General features: G+C 45.9%; 1 protein-coding gene across 1 annotated transcript in view; it reads right to left on the reverse strand.

The window, feature by feature from the left end:
* The window catches only part of LOC138528761 (uncharacterized), an 870897-nt gene that overhangs the window by 684958 nt on the left and 167773 nt on the right, over positions 1-18166 (reverse strand). The window contains exon 2 of the mRNA XM_069640654.1: positions 5232-5306. The gene's annotated coding sequence lies outside the window, so the exon portion shown is untranslated. The remainder of the gene's footprint in view (positions 1-5231; positions 5307-18166) is intronic.

Raw genomic sequence — 18166 nt, forward strand, 5'->3', positions numbered from 1 at the left:
ACCAGGTATGTCCCACCTGCTTCATCTGTACGGTGTGTCACACGACACTACAACCTTCCCCCAAAATGAAGTCTCACCCCATCTCTTCAATCCATCTATTGGGGCGTCTTATGGTTCTGCAGGGTCTCTTGCCCGCTGCTGGAGCTGTTGTGATATCTTGACCCTCATCTGGCTCTGAATCTTCTCCAGCGGACTCATCGCCCGAGTAAACAGAGCCTCTCCATTCGCTTGACTGCCAGGTATCCTCACTGCCAGAGCCAGCGCAGAACCTCCTGAAGAGTGAGACATTTCTCATCACAGTCTTGTCAGGGTGGGCTGTTGTGACAGTTGACCCCTTTCTTTGTGTCACTGCTAGCCGCTGCGGGTTGAATGTGGGGTCTCTTTGTGCAAGGGAAGTTGTTGCACCAGCACCCTTTCTCACACACACATCGGAGGGGCAGGCCCTGTGGCGATGGTACGCGTTCTCCTTCATCTTCGCTTTTGCGTCATTTTCTCTCACATCCTGTTCACTGTCATCTGACCTTTTCTGACGTGGGGTGTGTGGTAGTCTTGTGCACATGGTGAACCCAAACATCAGTTCTGCTGGGCAATCCCCCATAGAGCTATGTGGCGTGTTCCTGTAATCATGCAAGAGCCGGTAAAGAGTCTGTTCCAACGGTTTACGGGTGATGTCAGAGATAAGCACAGCACGCTTCAGGTTGGCCATGAAATGCTCCACCGCCCCATTTGCCTGCATCCATAACGGAGATACTCTCCGGTGTACGAACTCCATGTAGTTGGCAAACTCCTTGAAATCGTTTCTGCTGAAGGGGGTACGTTAACTGACGTCACTACTTTAGAGATGCCGTATATGGAAAAGATGCAGTCCAGCACAGGTATCACCGCTGTGGCAGCAGTCGAGTTCAATAGTTGCACATACGGGTATTGTGAATGTTCATCCAGAGACACCAGGATGTATGTACCAGAGTACAACGAGCCAAAAAAGTAAATCGCCAATTCCTCCCACACATGTTCAGGTAGCAGCGATATCAGCAGCGGTTCCGGGAATGTGTGCGGGCGCAGGCTGATGCAAATGTGGCAGTACTTGAGGGTGTTCTCCAGTAAGCTGTCCATTCCAGGAAACCATGCTTTTTGCCTGCGCAGTCTTTTGGTACAGACACTCCCTCTGTGCCCTTCATGTGCCACATCTATGACTCGCTGATGTAGCTGGGATGGTATCACAATCCTGTTACCTTTCGAAATGATATTGGAGTGAGCAATAGACAGTTAATTCCGTAGTTGAAACATTGGGCCTCATTAGGACCATGGCACTCCCATAATGAACAGTGCCGGTACGGGACCAGCACTGTTCATTACGGGATGCCCTATTACGAGGCCTGCTACCGGGTCCCGCTAGCAGGCCTCGTAATAGGGCAGGCCTGAAAAGCAGCAGGCCTGAAAAGCAGCACCCTCTACCAAGCCAGGATGCTAACAACGGGCCCGTCATTAACGGGCCCGTTGTTAGCATCCTCCCCATTCCCATTGAGCACTATGGGGCTCAATGGGAATGGGGATTGATTTTAATCAGGTCCAAGAAAAGGGCAATTACCGGGTCCACCAAGGTCGACATAATCCGGTTATGCCCTTTCCTTGGACCCGGTAAAAAATCATTACCAGTGGCAGCCGTGCCCTTCATAAGGGCACGGCTACCGCCAGGGTCGTAATGAGGCCCATAGTCCTCCACAGTCATGTGTGCATGGTCGGACTCCTGGCCACCACATTCTGACACCAGGGACAAAGTCAGGTCCTCCCTGGAACACTTGCTGAGCTTTTCTAGCATGATCGTGGGTGGGTGAACATGATGTACGACATAATTGATGTACCCTTCGGCACAGTCACTTGAGCGTATCTGGCTCTGGATGGCCGGAAAGGAAATCCGCCGGATTGGACTCTTCTCTGGGCTTGTGGACTATGCTGAATTTATATTCCTGCAACCTCAGACCCCACTGGGCAATGCAAGGGGCATCAGCACCGACTGTTTGCCGTAGATGGTAACTAGGGCTTCGTGGTCCGTGATGACTGTGAAAGGTTTACCCTACAGAAACAAGTGAAATGGCGACGCTCCACTTTTCGACCTATGAGTAGCGTTGTTCAGCTTTGGATAGACTTTTGCTGGCGTAGGATACTATCCTACTCGGTGCATGGTCACTTCTAGAATGTTGTGCAAGTATCACTCCTGACCCCACGGGAATAGTATCCACCCTAAGCTCAGTCATATAGTTAGGGTCAAAATTAGAAGTGCACACAGCCTTCGCAATGCCTCTTCTGATGCTGTCAAACGCCATTTGACATGTTGCGTCCCATGCAAACTTCTGGTCTTCTTTTGTGAGCATGCAAAGCAGGGTACTAATGGACGCAAACTCGGGGAGGTACCAAATATGTGCACACTTGAGCCACATTCATTGGGCGTGGGGCAACCGTAAGTGCTTTTCTTATCAGGGTCCGGCTCAATTCCTTTGGCTGAGAATATGTGCCCAAATAACTAACGTTGACTTTCTGAAAGTTCATTTGTCCTTGTTCAGGGTCAGGTTGGCGTCTTCCCGTGCTCTGCAGACCCTCAGTACTGTAGCATCATGGAACTCTTGTGACTTGCCGAATATTAGCATGATCTCACTATAGTTTATACCTTCGGGATGTGGCATATCACTCTTCTTATTTCCCCTTGGCACCAGGCCTGGGTTTGCCTGGCCTTGATCCTGGTCTCCCATACTGTATTACTGCAAACAACTTCTGGTGTGCAAAGCCACTGCTTCACAAGTGATTGGCCCTTCTGCCTCAGGGCCCAGTTACAGTTACACGTGTCTGTTTGACCCCGTAGAGCAGCAGCCTCTGGGTTAATGCAGTGAGATAGTGCCCAATGCACGTTCGCTTTTCCCTTTCCGCGTTCACCGGCCGGTTCCTAGGGCCGGTGTAAAGTCTGTGCGTGGTTGGACCTGCTCTGGGTTGGGCCTGCTCTGGGAGTGTAGCACTTTATCCAGCTTCTGCTCTGCTTAGACGTGCTGCTGTGGTCTCGTTGAGGCTCCCAGCCTGCCGACGTTGGGATGGGCATTCAGTGGCGCGGCGGGCTCCGCTGTTCCGGCTACGAAACGGGACCGGCTTCCCAACCGCTCCTGGTTACTGCAAGGCTGCCGGTCCTTCCATCCGACTTACTCAGCAGTGCGGGAGATGCATTTGGCTGTCACGCAGATGGTGGCTGCCTGTATAATGGTGCAGGTGTCCGCCGACACAAGTGTCTTATTCGGCTGCCAGCACAAAGGCAGTTGGGTTCAATCCTCGTCACCAGAGTGGTGTCTGACATTATGCCCGACACATTTAGCAACTGGGCGCAAGGATGACCATACGCGATGAAGTGTGGTGGATAATTAACTTTATGGCCGCATTCCCCAGATCTCCTCTGGTCACAGACGAGGTATGTCCCACATGCTTCATCTGTACAGCGTTTCATGCGAAGTTACTATTGACATTGAAAGTGGAAATCTTTTCAATCTGGGTTAATCGGGAAAATTAGGTCTAGAAAAAATTTGCCTACTACACCCAAAGCTTCTTTATGCCATAGACCATATTTCAATGGCTACTAACAGAAGACATTACACGGCAATCAAGAAAAACCCCATCTCCTAAGCCTTCTAGAAAATGCTGTCGATCTATGTGATTTGTTTTCATACCTTCAGTTTTGGAGGGGGATGTGGTTTGCCCGATAATGAATATCACTAAGGCTTTGTAATTCCTTATACAAGTTGCATACTTCACCAAACAGCGAAAGATAGACCTAACTGGTTTCAAATGAGGAAGTCCTTTAAATGTTGGTAATTGTTCTGATGTCAGGTTACACTAGATTCTCTGAATGTTCTATAAGGTTTGCAGGTGAAAAATGATGTTCTACCTGTTCTATCGTTATTGCATGAGAGGAAAAGCCTTAGACGGCAAACAGTGGGAGGCTGCAGCTTCCTGGTGATTGCAGCCACATTATGGAACTCTATGCCCCCAGCCCTGAGATCAGACCCCTCCCGCTGGTCCTTCCGCAAAGACGTCAAAAACCTAGCTCTTCTCCCAAAACAACCTAAATGCACCTCTGCATGCCCAAACCGTTCTGAACACGAATGCAGGTTGTAATCATTGTAACCACCTTCTGTAACCTATGCTAGTAACCTTTGTATGGCGTAACCTATGTAACAATGTATGTAACCCATGCAAACTAACTCAATTGTGATGCTATTCAATCTAACTCCTATGTAAGTAATCAATGTAACCACCCTTCTTAAGAAAAAGTGCCTAGATGCCAACGGGTTAGGTGTGCTATACAAATGTTAAAATCAATAACTGGGAGGTTCTGGATGCTCTGAGGCTTAACATCCATGTACCCATTTTAACAGGCAGCCCATTTAAGTCCTTTAACTTCTAAAAATGCAGAATCAATTTCTCTCCTCAGAGATATAGCACTATTTACAGTTTAAAAAAGGATCATAGGGAAGTGTGTGGAAGTCTTTAAAACACATTCTTAATTCCAAACCATTCCCAACCACACGAAATACTTAAGAAGCCGCACTTGATTTTTTTTATTTTTAAATAGCCGCTTCATTAATATAGCCTCCTCAATATAGATGTTTCTTAAAAAAGCAAACTCTTATTCTGCATGTCACAAAAACAGAGCTCAATAGCATGCCACCTTGAGGTTACTTCATAGCACTTTTCAGCCTCATGCTGGTTTGTAGTTGTAATTGTCTCATTGGTCAATGGGTTATGAACAGCCAGCAATATTGGAGATAACCCATTCAACAGGATACATGACATGGTAATACTTTATGGGGGACACATTTGGAACAGCAGGAACCAGTTGATATACATGTATCTTCTGTGACAAACCCCCACAGAGGTGGGCACACATTCTCAACACTCTATCCTCAACACTGGCAACCAAGTGTATCCATGTATTACACGCTTAACCCCCAACTCCCCCCCATCTAAAAACAAACAGAAATAAATGTTCAGCTCTGAGTTGGGAAGGCCATTGGAGAATGTATGTTACTAGAAAAATAAATGGACCAAAAACTAGAATTTAATTGAACAAGTGCCCAAGAAGGCATTGATGGAGCAAGACAACTTCCATGCCAAGCGAAGAAACAGAATCTGGCGAGATTACCTGGGCAGCGGGCAAGTATGGCTAGAGCTCAGGAAACAATGCAAAGACTTACATTTCCAGGTGCGGGTTGACGTTGATATTGCTCTGACTCGCAGGGACACGTATGTCTTCGATGGTTTTAAATGGCCTGAAAAGGGAACAGTATATGAACATCATAATACTCACTTTTGGTGCAAACCTTCAATAACATTGCTAGCAAGAAAATACATTTTGACACAAAGGGCCTCATTAGAAGTACTGCACTAATGGTAAAAAAATGCAGTTTCAAATACCTTCTATTTGAAAAATAACACCCAATTATGCATTGGGATTGCATGAGATATTTATGGTATGAAGAACATAGAAAGTACTGCATGGGATAAACAACCCATATGTAACCCCTTAAGCTTTTTTTAAGCGTCCCAGATCATAAATACCACATGACTTCCCTATTAACACCCTACTGATTAGCAGACTTACAATGTATATCACACGAGTTTACCCACTCGTTTAGGTGAGCAGCATTCTATTGGAAAATGCTACTTAAGATGAATGACGGAAGATTACGGGGCCTTGTCTGCATTGCCTGTGAGCAGACCTGGATTTCTGGGTTGGGAGGGAGCTCGGGTAGAACAACTTCTTTCAATTGTTGACATCTGTAAGGGGCAGCACATCGCATTGAAGCTTCACTGAATCTTAAAAGTGATCTACTTGGCTCTTTGTCGGGTGCATTTAAAGGCCCCAAACAGAAGTCCCTTTCACATGTATAGCAAGATTTTAAACAATGAAACAAACTACGGCCTGGTATTTGTTTTCGTTGTTGAAGTAAAATTAAAGAGCCATGTGGAAAGGGGCCTACCTGTCATCACCAATGGATAAGCAGCATTTTAATTTACAAAAGGAGGAGGAATCAAAGATCCCTGTCACATGGAAAACAGGATTTTTAAAACATTGAAAACAAAAACGGCCTGCACATGTGTATGCAAATAAAAACGTTTTTTGAAAAAGCAAAAGTGAAAGAAATATCACTGCTCACAGAAAAATGTCAGGAAACAATACATGTGTGGGCTGACAAAGACCAATGGATATTATGTTTCACCCACAAAACCCCAGTGACATTTGAAGAGCCACTTTTGTCTTCATGAAAAAATGTCAGCCCAAGGCAGACCCTTTTACTGGCTGTCGGCAAAACTTCACATGGACATCTCCCACTTCCAGCCTGGATTTCACATCTCCCATCTAATGAACAACCGCAACAAAAATGTCCTGCTAAAGGCGGCGAGATTCAGTGTTCTCCAGACCTGCTGGCTCTGAAAGCATGGACTACAAGAAAAGTCATCCTTGGCTGGAGCACGACTAATGTGTGAAAATGGGGGCACCCACTTCAAAGAGCAAGTTTCCAACACAAAGGGGACTGATAAAGGTACAGGCTGACCCAGTGAAAACAAATGGCCGGAAGCAGGACCATTTGTCCCACATGAACATTCACAATTTATTTAAAAGGATTGTTAACATTTAGGCCTTTTTCTCAGCCATCATAAGGCAGATGGATTTCATTTATGTACCGTCATTTCCAGGTGATTTTTGGGGATATAAATTCATCTAACGGTGACTCTGGGAACTGTAAGGGCCAGTTAAACTAGGTTTCTAGCTGATCTGAACATGTTCCAAATGTAAGAGTTGAGGAGCAGGTGGAAATTGAAATTAGAGATATGCTTAATAACTTACATATTCATAAATGTTGTGCTTTTTATGGAAACGGCAGAAAGGTGCCACATGGCCATGCTACATGATACAGATTTGGTGGTCGGCTTATCTAATTCCCCATGATTAGCGGAAACAGAAAATCTGTTTAGTCTGGCAGTTGGTAGTAAAATTATGAAGTTGTGATGCATAACTAGTTTTTGCCAAAAAGTTGAAAGGAGAACAAAGGATGCCGACAAATGGGAATTGCCATATGTTGCTCCAAACCCCTAAACCAATCCTGGAGGCTGGGTTTGGGAGGAGAGAGAAGGGTAACTGTCCAATCCTAGTGGCAGGGATAATTGCAGGGTACTTTCCTAAGATTGTAGAATAGGTGGTGTCATCGCTGCTATACAAGGGGGGCTGCACTAGGACAGAGGGACAGAAAAGGGAGAAAGACAGGAGGACAGAGAGAAGAGACAAACCATCAGGAAGGCTGCTGAAACTTACCATCTGACAACTGTAAGGAGACACCAGGGGAGACTGCTGGGTGCATCTGGGTGGAGCTGTCTGTCTCTAGGAAGGCCTCAATGCTGACTAGGTCCTATGGTGGACAGTGGGAGGCCATCTTTGAGAATGGAGTGACCCGACCACGGTCCTATCTTCCCAGAGTGTCCCTAGGGACAGCTGGCTTTCCTGAACTTTAACCTTAAACAAAGGCTTGCTATGTAAGTAGAACTGAGCATTGGGAAACCAATAGGTGGGGGAGTCTGCTTGCCTTGAATCCTTTCCCTTTATATTGGGTGAAACGTTGTAGATCTTGAGCCTATGTAACCAAAATATTAATTTAATTCCCCATTTGGTAGAACACTACAGGTGGATTTTGTTAAAATTCTAAATTAACAAACCTCAATTCCAGTGTGCGCTGGAAAACTATAGCCTATAATTTAATTGGGTAATCTTTATTGTCCAGCTGACACAGAATCCTTTAAGAAAGAGGGGTGTTTTTGTTCTTAAATCAATCCAACCTTTTTATCCAGCTTCCCCCAACACAGGCTTTTCAGTAAGGGGTGGGGGCGTCTGAAATCCAAAATTCCCCAAATCAAATAACCCTGTGTTTATTTTAAACCAAACATGTGGGCGAAATCATATTGCCATGTATTTGAACCAATCTTGAAATCCTACTTTCCTTTCTCCTCTGCTGCCCCTTCTCTCCCCTCCTCGGCTTCTTTGCCTCCCCCTCTGTCTCCTCCTTGGCTAGCTTGCCCTCTCCTCCTTCCTCTTCTGCCCCCCTCGGCCTCCTTCTACACCTCTCTGCAGGGCATGCGTCTGATTTGTACCCCTCCCCGAAAGTCTTTCAAGGAAGGCAACCTTCTCCATATTGCCCCTCTCTTCTGACATCTGCCGTCTCCTGGAAGAACTCTACCTTGATGTCCTTGGTCTCACGAGACATGGTTCACGGCCAGCTTTGTCACAAGCTTTGACACTCTCCTCCCTGATGGCTACAAGATCCTCTAAGTGCCCAGACACAATCGTTCTGGACGGGGGTAGCCCTGATCTTCCCAGAGTGGATTCCTGCCTCTGTCATTCCTACGCAGGCCTACTCCTCTTTCGAATGCCTTGTCTGCAGGTTTTCTCTCTCTCCTGGTCACTCTCTTACTGTGGCTCCTATCTATCGGCCACCTGGTCAGATCACCTCCTTCCTGTCTGTGTGGGCAGACCTCTCCTCCCTTCTGTCCTTGACCATTCAATTCTTCCATCTTGGAGACTTTAACATCCACCTGGATGCTTCCTGTCCTGCCTCTGGACTCTTTCGCAACCTCTATGACTCTCTCTTGCTATTCTCCACTCCGGCCCGACTCACTATGCAGGGCACACTCTGGATGTTCTGATCTCCTCAGACATTCCCCTCTATATCCCTCTCACCACTCCTCTCTCCTGGAGTGATCACTTTCTACTTTCTTCCCATCTCTCCCTCTCTACCCCTCAGGCCAAGCCAACTCCAACACTGCCACCTATCTTCTCAGTTATCCGACGTATGAAGTGCGTGTCAGTTGAGGCTTTCACCGCCACTTTCTCTCCCCCTCCAGCTGTCTCACATCCTGACACAGCCCTTTCCATTCCCCACTCTGTATCTCTGATACTCTTGATGTTCTTGCCCCTGTCATGAGGATCCACTTGAAGCCCAAAGCCAAGTGCAACTCCTGGTACGACTCAGACCTTGCCACTTTTAAATTCAAGTGCAGGGTGGCTGAGAGGAAATGGCTTGCTTCTTGTGCATCCTCTGACAAACTGGCCTGCCGCCTGCTCCAAAGGCAATACAGCCTCTGTCAGCACCAAGAAGAGAGCCCACATCCAAGCCTGCATCTCTGCGGCATCCAACAACTCATCCAAACTCTTTATAATCTGCAAGGAGCTGGCCAATCCTGGTGCAGTCACTACCTCTCCTGTCCCCTCCCAGGCCCTCTGCACGGCCCTGGCTTCTCATTTAATCTCTGAAACTCTCTTGTCCTCTCTAGTCCTCTCCTCTTCCTCCTCCCTCTACTCTACCTCTGGCCCCCTTTGGCCACCTCTCCTCCCTCCTTCTCTTCCTTTCCTCTGTTCTCCCCTGATGAGGTTTCTAGATAATACAGAATTGGAAAGTGGCTAAGCACACCAGTTTTGCCAATTGATATTCTACTACTTCAGAAACTAAGAGCAAAGGAGTAGCTCATTTGTGATTTTTTTCATGTTAAGGGTGCAAGGGAGAAATAGCCGACTATGGTATCAAAAGTCAGTAACATAGATAGGAAACAAACAAAGTGTCCATGTTTCATGGCCACTCCCGTCCCATGCACACCTTAGTTTACTGAAATACATTTTCAGTCAATATTTTAGAAGAGATTTGTATCTTGTAGTGCAATTTTACAATCAAAATAAGTAAGAAGGAAATCTTTATGGATATTTCTAATGCACCTTGTCAGGCAGTTTATTTAAAATGTCTAATCTTACATGCACAGTACAGGGAAATAGTAACCAGTCACAAGAGATAGACCAAGAGGGAACGTCACTCGATTCAATAGACATTGAAGATTCTTACCATAACCACTATGGGTAAGTACAGACACCCATAATATTTAAAATTTATACGTATATACTTAAAATCAAAATATAGATATTGTGAATAACCTGCAGAACGAAAACCATGAAAAGTGAGCATAGAGAAACATGACACGCATTTGTAACTCGTTATGCGTGCATTTGACCAACAGGTTTTAATCCATTTGAATAAGAGAGACCAAGAGTGATAACTGTCAACAAGTCCACACGGACAACGTCCTTACCAGCATTACATCAGTACATGTTGGTAAGTATCGCACTTAGATGCCATCATTGCGTTTAATTAATCTAAGACATAAAGTTAGCTGATGAGCAGCTTCAAATTGATGTACCTGGATTTTTATGTAACCATATGTACCACTCCAAATCGAAAGAAGCTGCGTTAATATGTGAACAAAGTGGATGCACATTGAAAACAAAAGTCATCTTTAATAACAGTCATCTTGAATAACAGTGAAGGAAATCTATAAGGTAATATGGCTTCTTGACATAAATTTACTCGCTTAACACCATAGCAAGGTCCTTCCTCTTCTCTACCTCACTCTCTTCCTGTGGTGTTCCCCAGGGGTCAAACCCATCTCCCTGGCTGTTCAATCAATACCTGGCATCTCTTCTTGCCCACCGCATTGCCGCTCTCTGCCCCAACTTTCAGTGCTACGCGGATGAAACTCGGCCCGTTTCAGGCTGCTCCCTTCTGCCACCTCTTCTCCTTCTCTCATCTCTGACTGTCTGCTATCCAGGAGTGGTGTGTCACCAACAATCTCTGCCTTAATGCTAGTAAGACGGAGATTCTCCTCATCGGCACACCTGCACCCTCCTTTCCTGTCACTCTCTGGCCAGCCTCCCTTGGCCCTCTTCCTGTTCCCACCTGTGAGGCTAAGAACCTTGGGATCATCTTTGACTCCACACTCTCCTTTTCTCCTCATATCTCTGATATCTCTAAGAAGTCACACTACCAACTACACCTCCTCAAAGCTATTCTTCCTTTCCTCTCTGTCCCCCAGAAGCTCACTGTCTCCAGAGCTCTGGTTCTCTCAAGGCTGGACTACTGCAACAGCCTCTTTCCAAATCTGCCTGCTTCTACTCTGCACCCTCTGCAACTCATCCAGAACAGGATTGTTATGTTATGGTACAAACACTTGTAACGCACACATACGCCCTAAGGCACCTTGGCACAGAGCAGTACATAGTAATGCTACAGAAAGGATACAAAAATCAAAATCAGCAGAAAGGTGTAGTCTTAAGTATACGGTAAAAAGCTAGATGGTTCTCAGTGGACGTAAGCTTAAGGGGAGACTATTCCACAGCCTACCAGCCACTATAGAGAAGGCTGTGCTGCCCACTCTTCGAAGACGAAACTTAGGAACCACCACTAGTCGGTCACTACTAGAACGAAGGGTCTGCTTGGGGATGTAAGGTGTAGAGAGAGTGCTAAAGGTGCTAGACCCCCCCCCCCCCAAAACCGAATGCAGATAACTTGTCAGGTTAAACAATAGTTCCAGTATAACAAAAATCTGAACTGTAGTGCTTAAAAGGCCTAACAAGCACATTGTAGAGCGACAAGCATTTTTTTTAGGGACAGAATGCCTCACGCAGGGGAGGGTATCCCAGGTATTATGCATTTATTATAGGTATAGAAAATCTAGGCTTAACATTAAACAGAAAAGGAGTTCTGCTTAAAAACAGATTGATCAGCCAATTTGGTTTAGAAAAGGTGAGGCAAGTTTTAAAATGGTTTCTAGAAATACAAAATGGTTGAATTTCACAAAGCATGCTGATATAATTAAATAATTATCTCACAGCAGTTAATTAAAAGTTCATTGAAGGAGGACGTATTTGGAACATTTGGTTCAAATTTCCTGGCAGCAATTTTGTTACTGATGAGCTGGGGGCAGCCATGTAGTGTTCAAGGGAGGTTGCAATTAAAACAAACAGCTGTTCAAATAAGCAACAATTGTGTTGAGTTCATGGGCAGTCCACACAGCTGATGCTCACAGTTAGATTTCTTGGCAGACAAGCATGCTATCACCTGCCAAAATTACCTTGAGCATGATGTCAAGGACGTTCTTCCTCAAGGCATCAAAGGATTCATATTAAAGGTCAAGAGCATCTCGCACAAATTTAATTAGCTTGCATGCGTAGGTATGACATAGGGACCTGGTGAGTGGCAGTCCAGCCAACCAACCCTGCAAGGGAAAAGGGCTTGTCTTTGATTGTCTAAACCAATCAGAATGAACTGCATCATGAAATGTAATACTGTGCCAACTGCAAAATGTAAAAAAGATAGTAAAATTGAGAACTCAGAGCTGTTGGTTTTCTGCTGCCTTCTTGTTGATTCCTGTGTCCTGAGAAATAGTAAAAGATGTCGTTGAAATCTACCTGCCTTCCTGCTTGGAGTCCAGCCTGCCTTCCCTGGTCCAGGGGTGCTAGAAACCGAGAGAGGGTGTTGGGCCCTTCTCTTCACTGGCAGAAACCTATCCTGGAGGAACTCCAGTCCAACCTGATAGACCGCCTGGTGAACAATACACAAAGATTTAAATGTGATCCGCTGCTGCACTGGAAGACAGTGCAGTGCAGATGATGTAATACCGGACTGATGTGGGAGCCATAGGGGGTACCAGTAGCAACTCAAGTGGCTAGATTCTGGAGTAGTTGCAGGCAATGAATCAAGCCTGCGGGCTGGGCCAAGAAAAGAGCATTACAATAATCTATCCTGCTTGAGACCAGTGGGGCTTCTACCGTCAGGTGCAAATGGGCAGAAAGAAAGGGCAGGATTCTGTGGAGAACTCGCAACAAAAAATGACCAGACTGGCACACTGTGCTAACTTGTGCCACCATAGAAAGTGACGAAGACAGGTAAACCCCCAGGTTCTTCACCACTGTCACCGGAATGGGAAGAGTGCCAAGAGAAGCAGGCCAGAAAGAAGAAGACCATTATTCAGACATGGCCGAAGATCCCAAGGACTGCGCGACTTGTCCTTGGCCTCAAGCCCACGGATCGTATCTCTCCAGCACTACAATCTCTGCACTAGCTCCCAGTGGCTGCGAGGATTAAGTTCAAGACCCTCTGCATTGTCCACAAGGCCTTCTGGGGCCTCAATACCTCAAACTCTCTCTTCGTAAATACCTTCTTACTCAAGCTCTTTGCTCCTCTGCCTCCAACTCCGTCAGGATCTGCCACTTTGCCAAGCAATGAGTTGGTGGTAGATCTCTTTCTTCGGCTGGGGCCTCCCTCTAGAACAACCTCCCTGCCTCTCTGAAACTTGAGCAAAACCATCTCCGGTTCTGGAAGCACCTTAAGACTTTCCTCTTTGCTTCTGCCTTCTCTCTTCCTTTCCCCTGCGGAAGTCCTGGCTGAAACTGCACTGGTCACCTGCCTACCCTCTGATCTCGGGTCCAGGTCCCCCTCCCACCCAGTTGCACACCTGCACTGCCCACCCCGGCAAACCTTGCACTTGGGTCTGTATCTGTAACCCTACAGTCCCCCTACCAGCACTTTGGACACCTGCTGTTTGCACTTACCCTTGCACTTGCCACCCGTTGGCCACATTCCTCGTTATTATTTGATCCCATCTACTGCACTGCCCCCTCCACTTTCCCCTTGCACTTTTTCCCATCCCTTCCCCTGCACTTGCGCGGTCTCAATAGCACTTGGGATAGTAAGATCAGTATATGTCTTTCCTTTGTCCCCGTCCCTTGCCTTGTCGCGTCTTGAAACACTTGTGTATAGGCGCATTATGAATGCCATATCATATCACACTGCTAGCCTTTTAAGCCTGCTGGAAAATCAAAATCGCACAACATTACTTAAGTGCCTTCTTTATTGATCAGTGTAATTATTTTGTGAAGTGAAATTTACAGAAAGGGAAGAATTGTGATGGTGTACTTTTTAACTCACTTTTGTGATTTGTTTATGCTGAGAGAAGTTGATTGTGTTGTGGCACGGATTTACCTTTTCGTGCTCATTTCTATTACTTTTAATTTAAATGAATACCAACATATTTCCGGTACAATGGCCTGGTTCTTGGCTCCTTGTTAGCTCGGGGAGAGGGATCCAAGGGGCATGATATGTGTCTGAGATAGGGCTAAAAAAATAAAGAAAACCTGTTAAACAGTTTGTTACATAACCACTTAAGTGGGGAGGAAAGGAACTCCCAGTGTTGAGGGTTGCTTCTCAATATACTGTTACAAATTGGGGGCTCGGGCAAGGATTTAGCTTCCTATTCCTGACCCATGACAAGTACATTGTGATAGTCTATTCATTTTGATGCAATTGCATTAAGGTGGATGGAAAGTCATGTTTGTTTTGTTAAAAGTGCTGCCAGGACTTGACTCCTGAGTTCCAGGGAAGTGTATAGGTAAAACATTAAGAACGTGTAAGAATTTATTTGAGTGAGGAAATCTCACAGGAACAGGGTGAGTTTGCCCCTGCATAAAGAAAGTTTTAAGTGCAAAATCCAATTGTGAAAATGACTACTGTACAAAATCTGGAAGCCAGGGAGCATCTCCTAACTAAATTATTTCTCAAAGAAGAATGGGTTGTGCACGAGGCAGGAAACTGGCAAACCAGAATTGTGCGGGAGGTTACCTCAGTAAGCAATGATTTTTGGCTTGATTCTGGGATATTGCACAAAGCACTTGAGGCATTTTATGACCACAGCTGCTCGTGATGAACAAATTCAAATGGCTCAGCTAACTGCTCAGTTATATTTTCATTTGCTTTTAGTAGAGGAGCGTTGGCAAAATAGTGTGGCTAGTAGAATTAATTAGACTGGAGCCCTGTCAATGGCCTAGGATCTTGTTCAACTACTCACAGCTGAGTTAAAAACGCTGCAGCAAGAGAGTGCAGAGCGTGAAACAGTGTTTTGCACTGAAAAATGCAAAAAGGCCAGAAAATCTGAGCACACTGCAACACATCCTAAATGACCAGGCTGCCTATAGAGTCGTTTTGGAGGACATTATTGCATTCCAATCAGAAATAAAACAATTGAAAACTGAAAATAGTCAATTATCAAAGGGGTTGAGTCCCAAAATGACTTTGATCAGATATATCAGCAGGTAAGTACTATGAAAAACAGAGGACGCAGCTGATTCAGGAAAAAGACCTCTTGAATCAGGATAACAGCGTCATATTACAGAGAATAAATCAGTTGGATATTGAGGTAGAAAAGGGACAGTCAGCTTCGCAAGAACTGACCAGAATTGGAGAAGAAAGGAACAAGATTGTAGAGCAAGTGAACTATTAGAGGCAGCAAAATATAGGGATAAACAAGAGAAACAGATTAGTCTCCTGAAGGAAAAGCGCCTTGAATATGCACGCAGCTTACAAGGCTCACAGAGGGAGAATGAATCACTTCAGCAGGAGGTGCAGCAAACAAAGGATCGGTTGGTAGCTCAGAGCAGGGTAAATGAGATTAATCAGGCCTTAGTGTCGGAATGAAAATGCCAGCTCTCTGACTACCAACAGCAAATAAATAAGAGCGACCCAGGTGTGAGGGCCTCACCAAGGAAATTGTAAATTATAAATAGGACCTGAGGCACCCTGACCAATCAGGATATGGGATAAGGCCCACTGATCAAGGTGTGGTGCCCCTCCCAGTAGGGGCCCCATGCCAGTCATGTATATCCTCTCATGCACAAATGGGAACTTGTCATGCATGTCACCTATCAAGAGCAGGGTGACATGAGGCATGTTACACTTACCAAGGCCTATCTCAGCTGATCAAGAAGGCCAGTCCCTGTCTGATATTGGTGAGTATTCATCTCTACCACAAAGAAGGGAAAGTGGCCAGACCAGTGTGTCCTGGGAAGTAAGGAATAATACAGTAAGTACTTCAGACCATGAAAACTCATATGAGGAGAAAGTAATGGAATTAGATTGGCTGAAGATGTGACTACAAAGAGACCACCTTGCCCGCTTTGCTGAAGGAGAAAACCCATACCCTCAGCCTAGGAAGGGCATTCTAAAAACGTCAGTATATTCAGGGGACGGGGGGAATTCGGCAAACTGCCTGGTAGGAGGGATGGGGGAAACTGGGTTCTATCCTGGGCCAGAAAGGAAATCCAGGGAGAGTGACCCTGAGAGTTCATTTCGGTCCAGGCGCGAGGAGTCCAGACCCTGTGGTTCTGGGAAATATTCTCAGTCTCATAGAGATAGGGAAGAACTAGAAGACAGGGAAGGGAGTACCACTAGCAGCTCTGAGTCAGAAGGTGAATCAACTCGGGTGCATAGGAAGAAAAAGACAGTGAAGCAGAGCAAGGGTATTGTGAAAGACCTAATAAGACAAATCAAAGCCATAAAGAGCTTTCTGATCCTATTCGGTATGGGAGCACCTGGAACTTTATGAGCAGATTATGTCACTCCAGATCAAGGATGATGTGAATTGTATAGCATTTGCTAAATGGATGTTCTAACCTGAGTACTCCAGTTTCTTTGCAGGACTGGAAGACCAGGATCATCTTAAATGGTCCACTTATGAGGCAGCCATACTGAAAAATGTTTCCACCTATAGGAACCCACAAGAGGCCCGTAAGGCTGCATATAATTTGCAGTGTGGGGAAGATCAGGCGGCTAGGGAGTTTGTGCAGGAGTTAAAGTGGGCATTTGCTCAGACTTCCCGGCGGGTGAACAACCAATAGTAGGGAGTTCATAACTACATATTTCCATGCTCTTCCCCAAATACATATTGACTCAGTTGGTGCATGAATTATGAATTTCATGAGCACAGTAACCTGGATTGGGTGATTGAACAGGCCACCAACATTTATGAGGGCCAGAAGCCTGCTGAGAGCAAAAATATTGTCAAAACCATCTAACACCCTGCTGCTGAAAATGTGGCAGAGGTAATAACTACCCCGCCATTGAATCTGGAGATGGAGGGGGCCCTAAAAGTAACCCTCCTACAAACAAGCAAAATGGAAAGCAGAAGGGACCCCCCACCCTCAACCCAGCCCAAACCGTCAGATGGGAGCCCAGAACAATGATCCCTCTGATCCTGCCACCAATGTAAGTCCCAGGTACAAAGGTACTAAACCAATCCTGGGTCATGTATACACTCTGCCGGCCCAAGGGGGGGACAAATCAGGTAAGTACTGCCCCAGGAAACTTCTCTCCAACTTCCCTCAGGAGAGAGTATCACTCCACCTCCCAATCTGAACTTTTTTCCCCAGATATCCCCCAAACCAGAACTTCCAAAACAATCCTCCCTCTCTCTCCCCAGGTTCCAGGACAATAAACCCCTGAATCCGGGAGAAGGGCAATTGAGGGTTGAAATTTATGGGTGGAATTCACAGTATCCGAGCTACTCCGGGAGAAGGGATAGTTACCCATTTCAGGAGCAGCAGAGGTATGACTTGAGACCACCCAACCACCCACACAAGGCCTTGCAACTGGAGCGACAGGTACAGCAACTGACCAATGATCTGGGACGCATGCTGAGGCCTTAGTCCAATGCTAAACCTCACCCTGCTTCCTAGAATTCCCCAACATCAAGGTCTGATGCCCCAGAGGGGAAATGACGGGAGGAAACCTCCGACAAACCACAGGTTCTGGAGAAGGGGGCCCGGTTGGAGGGGAGATGTCAAGCCCTTGAGGAAGCCTCCTTTCCTACCCAAATAGAAGCCCTAAAAACCTCTCATCCTGAAAAAGTCTCTTCTACCCCTTTAAATGTTAGAACCCAAAGAGCAAAGGGTAAGTAGCAGAGGCCAACGAAGAACCCACTTTGTGGAGGAACTCCAGATTATCCCCTTTGAAAGAGAAGAATCCCTGGAAGATTCAGACCTTCTGTTTCAAAAACAGGGGGAGACCGCCCAAAGAAAAATGGGTCCCAGCAGACCCTGAGTGGGACAGGTAAAGTATGGAGACCGACCCAGAACCAGACACTATTCAACCCCAAACACGTGAGCCACATAGAAGTAAAACAGAGGGGATTCCTTTCAGAGAACTGTTTCCAGGTAACGGGGGGCAGCCAAGGAGGCGGGGAAAAGGAGGATTCCCCAACAACTCCCTTTATGAGCTGTAAAGTTTTTTATGTTTTTTTTTTAACAGATTCCCAACTTCGACACAGTAAATTGCCCAAGATCACACATTGGCGGAGTTCAATATTAAGAAAATGACCAACGGGCTGTCAAGAAATAACTCACACTTTCTTTGCACCGTGGAAGAAAAAGTGCAATGCACTTTATCTAGGTACTAGCCAAAGGAACATCAACAAGCTACAGGTAATG

This window comes from Ambystoma mexicanum, chromosome 1q (genome assembly GCF_040938575.1).
Source record: "Ambystoma mexicanum isolate Mex_15411 chromosome 1q, UKY_AmexF1_1, whole genome shotgun sequence".
In the NCBI taxonomy this organism is placed as follows: domain Eukaryota; kingdom Metazoa; phylum Chordata; class Amphibia; order Caudata; family Ambystomatidae; genus Ambystoma; species Ambystoma mexicanum.